Source organism: Haliotis rubra, unplaced genomic scaffold, assembly GCF_003918875.1.
Source record: "Haliotis rubra isolate DU_JTF1 unplaced genomic scaffold, ASM391887v1 Scf603, whole genome shotgun sequence".
NCBI lineage: Eukaryota > Metazoa > Mollusca > Gastropoda > Lepetellida > Haliotidae > Haliotis > Haliotis rubra.
In genome coordinates, this window is record NW_025767306.1 from 332,346 (window position 1) to 344,809 (window position 12,464).

Below are 12,464 nucleotides of genomic sequence, written 5' to 3' on the forward strand. Positions count from 1 at the left end.
CACACACACACAAACATACATAAATACATACGTAATATAATGGCTGAGCATGCTTTGGCTGCACACGAATCTAAGCAGAATTGGATTCCTAAGAGAGAACATGTAATATATACTGTTTTCAATGTGATTTGCACATTCTTTTAGGGATTTATAATTGAATTTAAAACGGCTTCTTTGTCATCTAATTCTGCGTAATGGATTTTGAGTGCCGAGGACACCGTGGTTCGTTTATTATTATAGAAATTACATTACATAGTTGTGTTGGGACTTGTATAGACAGGACCCTGTTTTAACCCGAAATCCACACGGGTTTATCTGCACGGTAATCTGACGGAAGATGCAGGATATCGAGATACTGTTACACGTACTCGTGCCCAGACCGAAATATTGGACATGTATATAGATCAGAACTGGTTGTGGAATAGGGAAATATAATTAAATCAGCCCTCTGTCCTCGAGATACTTTAAAACATAGAGCAATCCAGGACGATAGTCTCCAGCCATTGGACCCGACCCTGAGGGAAATCCTTCTACATCCGCTTCGGTACAACTGGGTTTAGGTCGATGCTGATTGCATCGACGAGTCGGTATTGGCTATTTAGATGGTCATCTTGTTGGACATCATGAGGTCGGCACAGACCACGACGCTCCTCGACCGACACAGATGTAGCAGATGGCCCTTTCAGTACTCCGCGCGAACTTCTACTTGCACCCAAGGGAGGTAATAGCTCAAACCTGTATCTTTTGAGGAAGAAGCGCCAGGACAACCGATGGTGTCTTTTATCTGCTAATGAGTCCGGGTTCGATTCCCGACAAGCGTGTGGTGTTCATTATAGACGTCCCCTGTCGTAACATGGCAACATAATTGCTCAGTGGCGTCCGCCTCCTCGCTCACTGCCACAGTGGTACTTAACCCCTCTTCCTAATTTATGTTGCAGAATAACAGCGTGGGTCATTGTAGGCTAGGCGACAATGCGGACCCACCAACACACTGGTTCAAGTGCAGGGGCGTGAAAACTCTATATTTTGACGGCGGGTCATGGACATACTTGAGAGCCATTTACTGCCAAAGATGGGAATAGTACTTTAGTTAGATCACAGCGTGTCAGCTTCGTTGCGGTGGTCCAAATGATGCTTGACCCCGCCGCACAAAGCCTTAGCACTGAAGTAATCATTGCGCCAATACTAGGTTAACACCTTGTCTCTGAAATGAACATATATTACAGAAAAAAACGTTTCCTAAATTATAATTATTAAATATATTAATAAGGATCGGAGAAACTTTCTTCATTTTCAGAAACTGTGGTAATCTAGACTTGCTTGGGTTTCTTGGATATATTTGTCTCCGGGTTTGTATGACGGACTACTCACATACATTAACCCGTAGGATCTAAAAAGTAAACATTTTACCAGAACTACCCTCTCGACGCACTAAATCTGTCCCCGAATTTAAAATAAGTCACAGATTGAGAATATTGAATATCTGATGGCGTAAATATAACATCAGATATATACGTTTTGGAAAAGAACACTTTTCACTGTTGAACAGCACATGTAGACCCTTCCAAGTTCCCGATTCAATGGAGTAACTCACGGCGAAAGTCCAGTTTACACCATTGATGATAGAAGCTGGAATTTCGTGGCCCGATCGCCATGGCGTCACCAGTGAATAACACGAGGCCACCCCACCCCTACCGCCTTACTGGTCGCGCACAGTAAAGACTACCTGATTGATAATACCTTTATCTTTAGTCTTTAAAATTCTCGTCAAGGGGAGGTAACCCGTGTTACATCAATGTACTGCCAGTTGAAACAAAAGGGGGGTGCACGTGGGGGGCATGTCTCTAAGGGTGTTGAGCGAATATGGGTGGGGGGTGGGGGTTTGAGAATGTGTTGGTACTAGGTAAGATTGTTTTCTAAAACGTGACGCACACATTTGCGTTATTGGAAATAACTGGGTGTAGTTCTTTTCGTTTTTACGTTGTTGTAGCATGTAGGTTGTTTGGGCTTGAAATTCGCCAATTATAAGAGCGATTGCACGTGCAATGGAATACAGTATCGAGATAAAGTTTTGATCCCAGGCCTGTCATTCATGTAGCTACATCGTCCAGGATTATTATTATTATTATTTTTTAATAGGATATTTATACAGCGCACACATTTGGGATGAAAGACGAGTGTGATAGTAGCGGAATTAACTCAAGATCTTGCAAGAAGTTGGGCAAGCAATCGCTGACCAATGGCGATGGGGTTATGTAATGGTCCTACAGGTTCTCCCGTCCATGGACAGAGGTCATCGTATCCCAATTGTGTAGATCGATGCTCATGCTGTTGATCAATGGATTCTCTGGTCCAGACTCGATTATTTACAGACTGTCGCCATGTAGCTGGAATATTGCTGAGTGCGGCGTAAATCTAAACTCACTCACTCACTCTCCCGACCACGAGGGGACGTTCTGTTGCCGCCACGCCCGACCATAAATTGAACGTCAAACTCGTTATTGACAGCTTCCGTTCCAAAAGCTTTATAGGGGCGGTGAGGTAGCCTAGAGGTTTAAGCGTCCGCTCGTCACGCCGAAGACCAGGGTTCGATTCCCCACATGGGTACAATGCGTGAAGCCCATTTCTGGTGTCCCCCGCCGTGATATTGCTGAAATATTGCTAAAAGCGGCGTTAAACTAACTCACTCACTGACTCACTCCAAAAGCTTTATCAGTGTAAAGTTCGCGTTGTGGGACCATAGAACGTTAAACGTTACTTTTTCAATAAAAGTGTGCCGCAAACCACTTATCATCACCGTTTGTATCTTTACCTGGATGGTAGCAGTGCGTTACACATCTATATCAATGTACGATGTCAAGCTATTAATTTGGTTCAGCATGGTATACAAAGGAGGACAGTTAGACCGCAAGGGCAGCTGGATTTGTACAGACATGCATGAAGCCAACACGTCGTCGTGTGTTGACCGTAGCAGAGACTTGGGTGTGTTTTCCGGAAGGTTTGAAGATGAGATTGTAAGATAAATAATAACGTAGTTTTAACCCGCGATCTTAACTGATCAACACGCGCACCTGTTTGGCATCAGTTCAATGTAGATTTTTTTAAATGAAAAAGAATATTTTAAAACAATCGAAAATGTTAATAAATCAACACTGGACTGTCTTTGTTTATTGCTATATGGTTATTTCATAATGATGCAATAAAAGACGCTATAACAGCTGACTTTGTGTGGAATTATCATTTTAATGATAATTATCGTAAGGATGGGAGAGCAACACTAACTCGGTGCGCCTAGTGGCTGCAAGAGTTGTATACTCCCCAGGGAGTTGAGATTGATAATACGAGGTGCCGTTGAGATTGACATCCAGTGATCGAGGGAAAAAACAAAGCCCCTTTGAGCAGCTGAGCTGGATATCGGCGCTATACAAATGTTAGTATGTATGTATGTATAATGACATGAACAATCGGGTGTATGGCACGAGGTATATCTATATTTTTCAATATTTGTAGAAATAAAACAAACAGTTAACGACCCCGTCATTACAACATGCTCCTTAATGTTGTAATGACGCAAAAGATGCGTACATGTAAAACCTACATCATGATTGAAACTGTAAACCCAGGATAGATTGTATGTACTTATTCAACCGACCTTCGCCTCAAAAAACATTTCCAAGTACGTACAAAAACTACTTGTCATTTGATTCCAACATGTTTAAGGAGACCGCCTCCGTGGTGTAGTGGTTAGAGCGCCGCCCGGAGAGCGGAAGGTCGCGGGTTCGATCCCCGACCGCATCATACCAAAAAGACGTAAATATATGGTACTTGTTGGTACCTGCCTGCATGGCGCTCGGCATTCATGGGTACAACAAGGACTGTTCGACTCGGAGTCAGTATAATGTGTCTGAGTTGGGTATTCATGCTTCACTGCGGCATGGTATCTCAGTGGGCTAGCACTTTAAAAAAAACCCAGCTTAAGTCTGGGCTAGTACAAGCAGTCGCACATACACATACACACGCATGCACGTCGTCATATGAGTGAAATATTCTCAAGCACGACGTTAAACCCATTACGCAGAGAGGCAGTTCGCAGACGCCTTAAAACAACAACATTTACGGTTCAAAGAACAGATTAGCTACTACCCGTTACCTACACATTATAATGGAATAGTCCAAATAAGAACGCAAGAAGAAAACTGAAGCTGTATTATTTACTTTGAAAGATGGCCGAAAAGACAAATGGGTGTCTGTCAAATGGGTGTCTGTCAATTGGACGATAACCTTTGATTCGGCCCCGCCGAAAACAAGACTCGTAAGTGCGGACATTTGTTACTGAGGACGGTTTCTTACGGCTTCGTCGGATTAAAGAAGTTTTGTTGCTTTGAAACTGTTGCGTTATGATATGTAAGTGGTTGCCGTATCTAACTTCTTTACGAGCACAGACTGGTTTCAGTCTGTGTTTGCTTTGAGTCACTTTTCTTACTTCCAGATACAGACATGTTGTGATCAAGTAATAGTTTTAACCGACTGGTTCAACCAAAAATTACGCTGTTTAAAATACGTTCATCAAAAGGGCGTCGTTCGCGTTATTGCACGACAAGCATCCTTTTACATGATTTAGCAATTCTATAACAGGCGGGTCAGTGGGGTAGCCTAGTGGTTAAAGCGTTTGCTCGTCACGCCGAAGACCCGGGTTCGATTCCCCACATGGGTACAACGTGTGAAGCCCATTTCTGGTGTCCCCCGCCGTGATATTGCTGGAATATTGCCCCAAGCGACGTGAAACCAAACTCACTCACTCTATAACAGGCAAGCAGTCTTAACAGTACTGAATTTGACCAAACGCTCTAGGTCCCTCTCAGTCAATGTTTAAGCCCACCTGTTTTGCAACATGATCCTTACATAGTTTATGGGACCACCCGTTATTCATCAATGTTTTAAACAAGGAATTAAAAATACCAACCAGGGTGGTTTACTCCCATAGCGCAGACTTCCCAAAATGCAAACCTTCCGAAATGCAGATAAAAATTGCACACTAATTAATTGGGCCATGCTGGTCACCCCTAATTAATGAATGGCCTTTGATAAATATGGAGAACAACAAGGGACAAAGTGAACAAGTGAACATCCTTGTCTAACACCAGTGGAACAATAAAAATATTTTTCCATGGATACCATTTCTTAAAAGAAGATAAAGTAATTTATTTCGGTTACCCATATCGAACACTTTCTTGAAATCCACGAAAGCACAGTAGAATCTGCTTTTTCATCGAGTTATATGCTTTTGAACAATAGATTGAAAAATAACTTACACAAAGTGTGTAATAACGATATGCCCCTATCGTTACTAGGTTCATTATTACTTTCCCTTTTATATATAGATATTATGATAGCAGTAGTCCATGCAGCTGGGAAATGACCTTTACATAATATTTGTGAAAACAATAAAGCTAGGTAGGGTGCAATCATATCCTTAATTTTCTTTAAAACGTGTAGGAATACCGACGTCTCCTGGTGACTTATTCAGTTTTGCATCGTCTATTGCAGATATAACATTTGTTATTGTTATATCATATGACAGTTCATCATTTACACAATCAGTATAATGTTCATAAGTATGTTAGGAATATAGTTTCCAATATAAGCATCCCACTCCTGGTCACAGTCATCACGTGATACAGGATTTAATAAATCTTTAAAATATGTATGCCATGTTTCTGGTAAAATATTATTCTTATCAGATCGCCTACATGAATATTTTTTTACAACCTTTACATATTATTCATTAAATTAACATTGACGAAATAAGGAATCACTTACTAGGTTGTAAAAACTCGTACGTGGGTTATACCATTTTTCTTAATCAAGGGTACAGTCTACTAATCACGGATGCACCTAACCATGACAAGTGTTGTTTTAACGGGTCTGCGATTTGGAAGAATACCGGGATGGCCTGAGAAGCAAATGTTCCTTATAGTACATTTAGACATTGCTATATGGCAGAATGCAGAGTTCTAAAAGGTTAAGTTTTACGCCGCTTTTAGCAATATTCCAGCTATATCACGGAGAGGGACACCAGAAGTGGTCTTCATACATTGTACACATGTGGGGAATCGAGCCCGGGTCTACAGCGTGACGAGCGAACGCTTTAACCACTAGGCTACCCCATAACATCCAAAAAGGTTAAGTAGAATGTCGTGATGAAAAGCCCAACCCCCACAAACCACAAACAACATAAGATGTCGTCACCTCTTAACAAATACAGATTATATGTTTTCAATATGGCCATTGAATGCAACACCATCGATTCCAGGTTTTCGTCAAGGCTCGGGACTTGCAAAAGGAATTTACTGTAGACATATAACTCGTTTTTCCGTCTCGTTCGGATTTTTATTACATATAATCGAAACTGACGACGTCGCGAATAATTATCTGCGTTCATCATGGATCGCGCATTCATGTCAATTCTTTCAAGGTTCCATAACGGGACGATCATATGGAGATTTCTTAATGTGCCAAACAAAGACTTGAATAGAAATGTTCTCCAAAAGAAATGTTGCTGGTCATAGTAGGCTCCTAAAAAGTTCGTTTTAGAAAATGAAGATTTCACCTTAGAGAAATCATACGCTTTGAAGTAAGGGCAGAAAAAGTTTGCAACAAAAGTACCCGATCTTCACCTTGTGCCGCCAGAATATTAAATGTGCCAAATTATTTTAAAATAAAATAAAATTTTATTGCACAGCATCTACTTTCACAGAGAAAGATCTCAGACCCCTGCACAAACACAAATAGACACCCCTGCCACAAACACAAATAGAGACCCCTGCCACAAACACTCACAAATAGAGACTCCTGCCACAAACACAAATAGAGACCCTCGCCACACTCACAAATAGAGACCCCTGCCACAACGCAAATAGAGACCCCTGCCACAAACACAAATAGAGACCCCTGCCACAAACGCTCACAAATAGAGACCCCTGCCACACTCACAAATAGAGACCCATACCACAAACGCTCACAAATAGAGACCCTGCCACAAACACAAATAGAGACCCTGCCACAAACACAAATAGAGACCCTGACAAATGAGACCCTGCCACAAACGCTCACAAATAGAGACCCTGCCACACTCACAAATAGAGACCCATACCACAAACGCTCACAAATAGAGACCCTGCCACAAACACAAATAGAGACCCCTGCCACAAACACAAATGAGACCCCTGCCACAAACGCTCACAAATAGAGACCCCTGCCACAAACGCTAACAAATAGAGACCCCTGCCACACTCACAAATAGAGACCCGTACCACAAACGCTCACAAATAGAGACCCCTGTCACAAACACAAATAGAGACCCCTGCAACAAACACAAATAGAGACCCTGCCTGCGCTCACAAATAGAGACTCCTGCCACAAACAGAGACCCCTGCCACACTCACAAATAGAGACCCATACCACAAGCGCTCACAAATAGAGACCCTGCCACAAACACAAAAGAGACCCCTGCCATAAACGCTCACAAATAGAGACCCCTGCCACAAACACTCACGAATAGAGGCCCCTGCCACAAACGCTCACAAATAGTCCATTGTTCGGCTCTAAGTCAACATCACCACTGTCGTCTCTCTTCCAATGACTAAAATATATTCAGTCCCAAATACAAATACAAAATCCTCTAGCTCCTTCTCCAGAATATAAATAAATCAAGTATGTCGTGACGAAAGGAATAAAAGATTTTTCCAACTTAGTGAAAGAAACTTAGAAACGGTATGTCTCTAATAATACTCCCAGTCCCCATCCCGTCTATATTTAATGATCTTCCCCAACCCTCCGTCTTTACCATTGTCCTCCGACACGGTCTCTATCTATGTGCCACTACACACACACACCGTTTCTGTATCCTTCCAGAAATACTGGACATACGGGGACAGAGTCTCTACCATTCTTCATTGATTCCTGGCTTCCGCGCACACCGCCAAAACTGTAGACTTTACACAACGAGAAAAGAAATTGACTTTTTTGTCCGAAATTGCTCCATCTGATTTTATACGGCTTTTCCACGTCGATATAATTGAGACTGTCAAAAAGTTTATTCTATTCTCAACGAGAAGGAGAAAACTGCCTCACTGACAAGTTTAGCTTCGTGTAAGTATACCGCGTTTGCTCATCTCGATAGAAAGTTAGACAGATTTAAGGGTATTCTATTAAAACCCATTGAGCGAGATAAGATTCCTTTGGACAACAATACCCCAGACTGAATGATAGCCTGAGTGAGGTACACAAAATACGAAATCTATACGTCGTATTGCCAGAGCTCTTCTTTCTCGTAGAGATCATTGTTCTGTTCATGACACATAGCTGCCGATGGCACAGAGCGACTCATGTTTATCACAACCGAAATAGCGGTCAAATTTAGTCCATTGTTTCTGACACTAAGACATCGGGAAGGTGTCCGATACCCCTTGGACTATCGGTTGACTGAAGTCGTCATGAGCTCTATGACTACCACTAGACAGATTTTGTTGCATGCAGAACCACAAGCTTTATCCAACATAGGTTGCGAAAGAGTGAGTCAGAAAGTGAGTTTAGTTTTTACGCCGCTTTTAGCAATATTCCAGCAACATCACGGCGGGGGACACCAGAAATGGGCTTCACACGTTGTACCCATGTGGGAAATCGAACCCGGGTCTTCGGAGTGACGATAGAACGCTTCAACTACTAGGCAACTCCACCGCCCCTGTTGTGAAAGAAGGATACAGAAGAAAAGTAAACAAATAAATCGAAAATGAATTTTCGTTTGGTAATCACTCCTCCTCCCCAAAATGCATCATGTTCCAGTATTTATAATCTATTCAGCTATCAGGTGATTGACTGTCAACTGACTGGTAGTCTTTGAAAACACCGGACTGGTTCACTCAGAGTGAATTTGTGTGTCTGATGCCATATTACCGTACTACTTCCAAACAATGAACCTGTTCTCTTTGGATTTGGATTTGTTTGTTGTTTAAAGCCGCACCCAGAAATATTCCAGCTATATGGTGGCGGCCTGTAAATAAGTGAGTCTGGACCAGACAATCCAGTGATCAACATCATGAGCATCGATCTATACATTTGGGATACGATGACATGTGTCAACCAAGTCAGCGAGCCGGACCATCCGATCCCGTTAGTCGCCTCTTACGACAAGCATGGGTTACTGAAGATCAATTCTGACCCGGATCGTCACCGGCACCTCTTCTCTTATTCTTGGACTTAATTTTTAACACATGTTATAACAGCGTACAGATATGCTACTAAGGTTTTGAAAGGTTCATTCAGGAAGATCTCATTACTCACCAGACTCTCACCAGTTGGGATCACAAGTCACAATAATTTTCTATTCTTCCGAAACAAATACCAAAATTAATAAAACTTTAAGAGAAAACTAAATTGTCAAATGTCTTTCAGGGTGAGGAAGGCAGCTGCAAAAATGCATCAGTAGCCCACCACCAACATTTGACTTGACACTTAAGTCCGTAGATATGTCCATTCGTACTGGATGTCAAAACAACTCTGAAAGCAAATACCATCTAATGTATACTAAGAAAACACGATGAACTGTTGGACTTCCTCATTGAAAACATCTGCGTAAAACTGAGAGTTCACACATTGAGACATAAAGCAGGCACTAGACTAACGCTTAGTGTCTGAATATATACTCATGCCAATAATGGTTGTCACCCCCTCCCCCACCCCCCCACACCCACCTCACACCCCACCCCCACCCCTCTCCAATTAAAAAATTGAAGGGGGTGACAACCATATTGGCATGAGTATATATAGTTTTGATAGTAACAAACAAACCCATATAAATTGAAAAGGAGCCCCAGGGAGACCAGAGATTCAGAACCTGCATGAGGAAATATAGTCTTGCTTCATTTAGATATTTAGTATTGCAGAGAGGGCTAGGCTGCAGGGAAAATAATGTGGTTCAGGTACTGTGCGACCACATTGGCACCAATATTGTTCCTCTTTTAGCCGGTCTATGGCTTCATGCATATGACTTGATTGTCATTGCAAGGTATGTTGCCAAAATGGGTAACTTTAGTTTTCAAGTACAGAAGGATGACTTCAGCGTTGCAAAGGTCAGCTTTCCCTTTGTGTCAAGCAATGTGCTAGTGTCTCTAGCCCTGTCTTGCCACCATCTTTGGTGTCTATATTTCACAATTTTTAAGGAAAATTGACTCGCCTTGTCCCGTGTTTGTGATGGTGCCGCCAGTCGGGCAGGATAAGCGAATCATTTTGCGAACTCTAATAAAGCTTCATAAACATATCGATATGCTCATGCTATACAACTCTTGTCAAAATGGAAAAGTTTGGTCACTTTTGTTCACACCTTTGGAGCTAAATACATATACTCATGGAAACGAATAAGGGAATAAATGAAAGTACAAGTGTTTCTTTATTCTTTTTCAGAATTTCACCCACAGTACAATGCAAAGCTTGTGAAGAAACCTGGAAAAGAATAAAGGAACACTTGTACTTTCATGTAATCCCTATTCGTTTCCATGAGTATATATACTATTTTTTTATGGTTGGAGTCGATGTCAACGTTCCGTGTCCATCATTCAACCGACAACATAGACAACGTTGTATATCCTACGTCGGTAACAGCACACGAGGCAGCAACGGTAACCTCATCGGTATCCTAGTATGGCCCTGGCGCTCGCTCTGCAGAATTAGTATCGATACATTTGAACTAAGTTTAACTCAAGTGACATTAATTAAAAGTTGAGTAAAATTCTACAAGGACGAGACACAAGAGCGTCGATCTGTCGGCTACGGTCCAATCCAATCTTCCCTGCCTCACATGCTGTCAGTACATGGACGTATCTGGCAATTATCAGGGTGTAGTACATCACAGCATGGGGGCTGCATGTCCTACATAATGCCACTATTTGAGGAAAATCAAATTAACTTCCATCTCAATACCATCAGCGGTGAGAGAAACGAGCAATCGCTATGACCATGCCTCTGAGTTCAGCATCAAGGACAAGGTTTGACAGTGACACGATTACCCCTTAAAACCTTTCCCCTGTCAGAGTGCTTCCTTATATGGTTTGTCGGGGTGTTATTCTTCACCTTAGAGGGGCGGTGGGGTAGCCTAGTGGTTAAAGCGTCCACTTGTCACGTTGAAGACCCAGGTTCGATTCCCTACATGTGTACAATGTGTGAAGCTTATTTCTGGTGTCCCCGCCGTAATTTTGCTGGGATATTGCTATAAGCGGCGTAAAACCAATGTCACTCACTCACTCACTTCACCTTAGTGACAACTATTCAAGCTCTGGTCCACCATGATGTAATGGACAAAATGTGCTTAACTTTAGTGTCTTTTTAAAACATGACTTACAATATAGTTTTGAAGCAATATAGCCAGTTAGGAAAAGATGTTTATTTGACATTATCAGTTCAATGAGGTATATTCTCAGTTACCAGTTGCGTACGTTTATCATACTAAAATAACCTGGATCCAATTTGAATTCAGGTAGCGACGTAAATGTGAAAAGAAACGAGAAGTGACCATGAAATATGTGTTACAAGATGACACGTGAACATAACCCAAAAATGGGTATGTACAGAGCAAACTAAATGACCACACAAGAGCAATGAGTATAAAATAAACAATATTCAAACACAAATTTAGTAATAAGTAACAGGTGCTATCATAGGCACTCACCGATGTCCAAGGCTTTGTCACTTTGTCTTACATCAAGCCTGTGTTGTTTCTTCAAACAAGAATAACGTTAGCAATAACTTGATGGTCTGAAATAGGTACTATGTAATCCACATGTTGCATGTAGCAACGCTACAGCTCAGCTCTTAATAAAGCAGAGTCGTCCTATTATCGCCCTCAAATACGTACAGCTGGCCTTCTAGAAATATCCCAATCCCGAAACTTCACGAGCAATCAAGCCTTATGTTTGTGAACAACCAGGGGCAGTAACTCTAAACTCCCCTCACACGCTCCAGGATTTTTCACAGACGTTTAAATCACTACAAATATACACACAACAATGAAGTATATACGGCAAGGTAGTTCCAACGTTGTCAACACCAGGTATAACAGCACTGGGGACACTGATGATGACGAGTGCAGGTTGATATCTGAACCAGTGTGCAATGTATGAGTGAGTGAGTGATTGAGTTTAGTTTTACGCTGAACTCAGCAATATTCCAGCCATTGGGCGGCGGTCTGTAAATAATCGAGTCTGAGCCAGACAATTGTGCAATGTTTAAGTCATACAGTAGTCGAATATGAGAGTAGGATTCGTGGATTTAATGGCGCTTGTTCCTGACATTCTTCGAGAATGGTCTTATTTTAGGCCATTGTGGACACCATACAAGGTTCAGCTTGGCTAGTCGTGTCGCTCAAGCTAAGGTGCTGATTATGAGTTTATTTTCTAAGTGGCCGAGAAAAC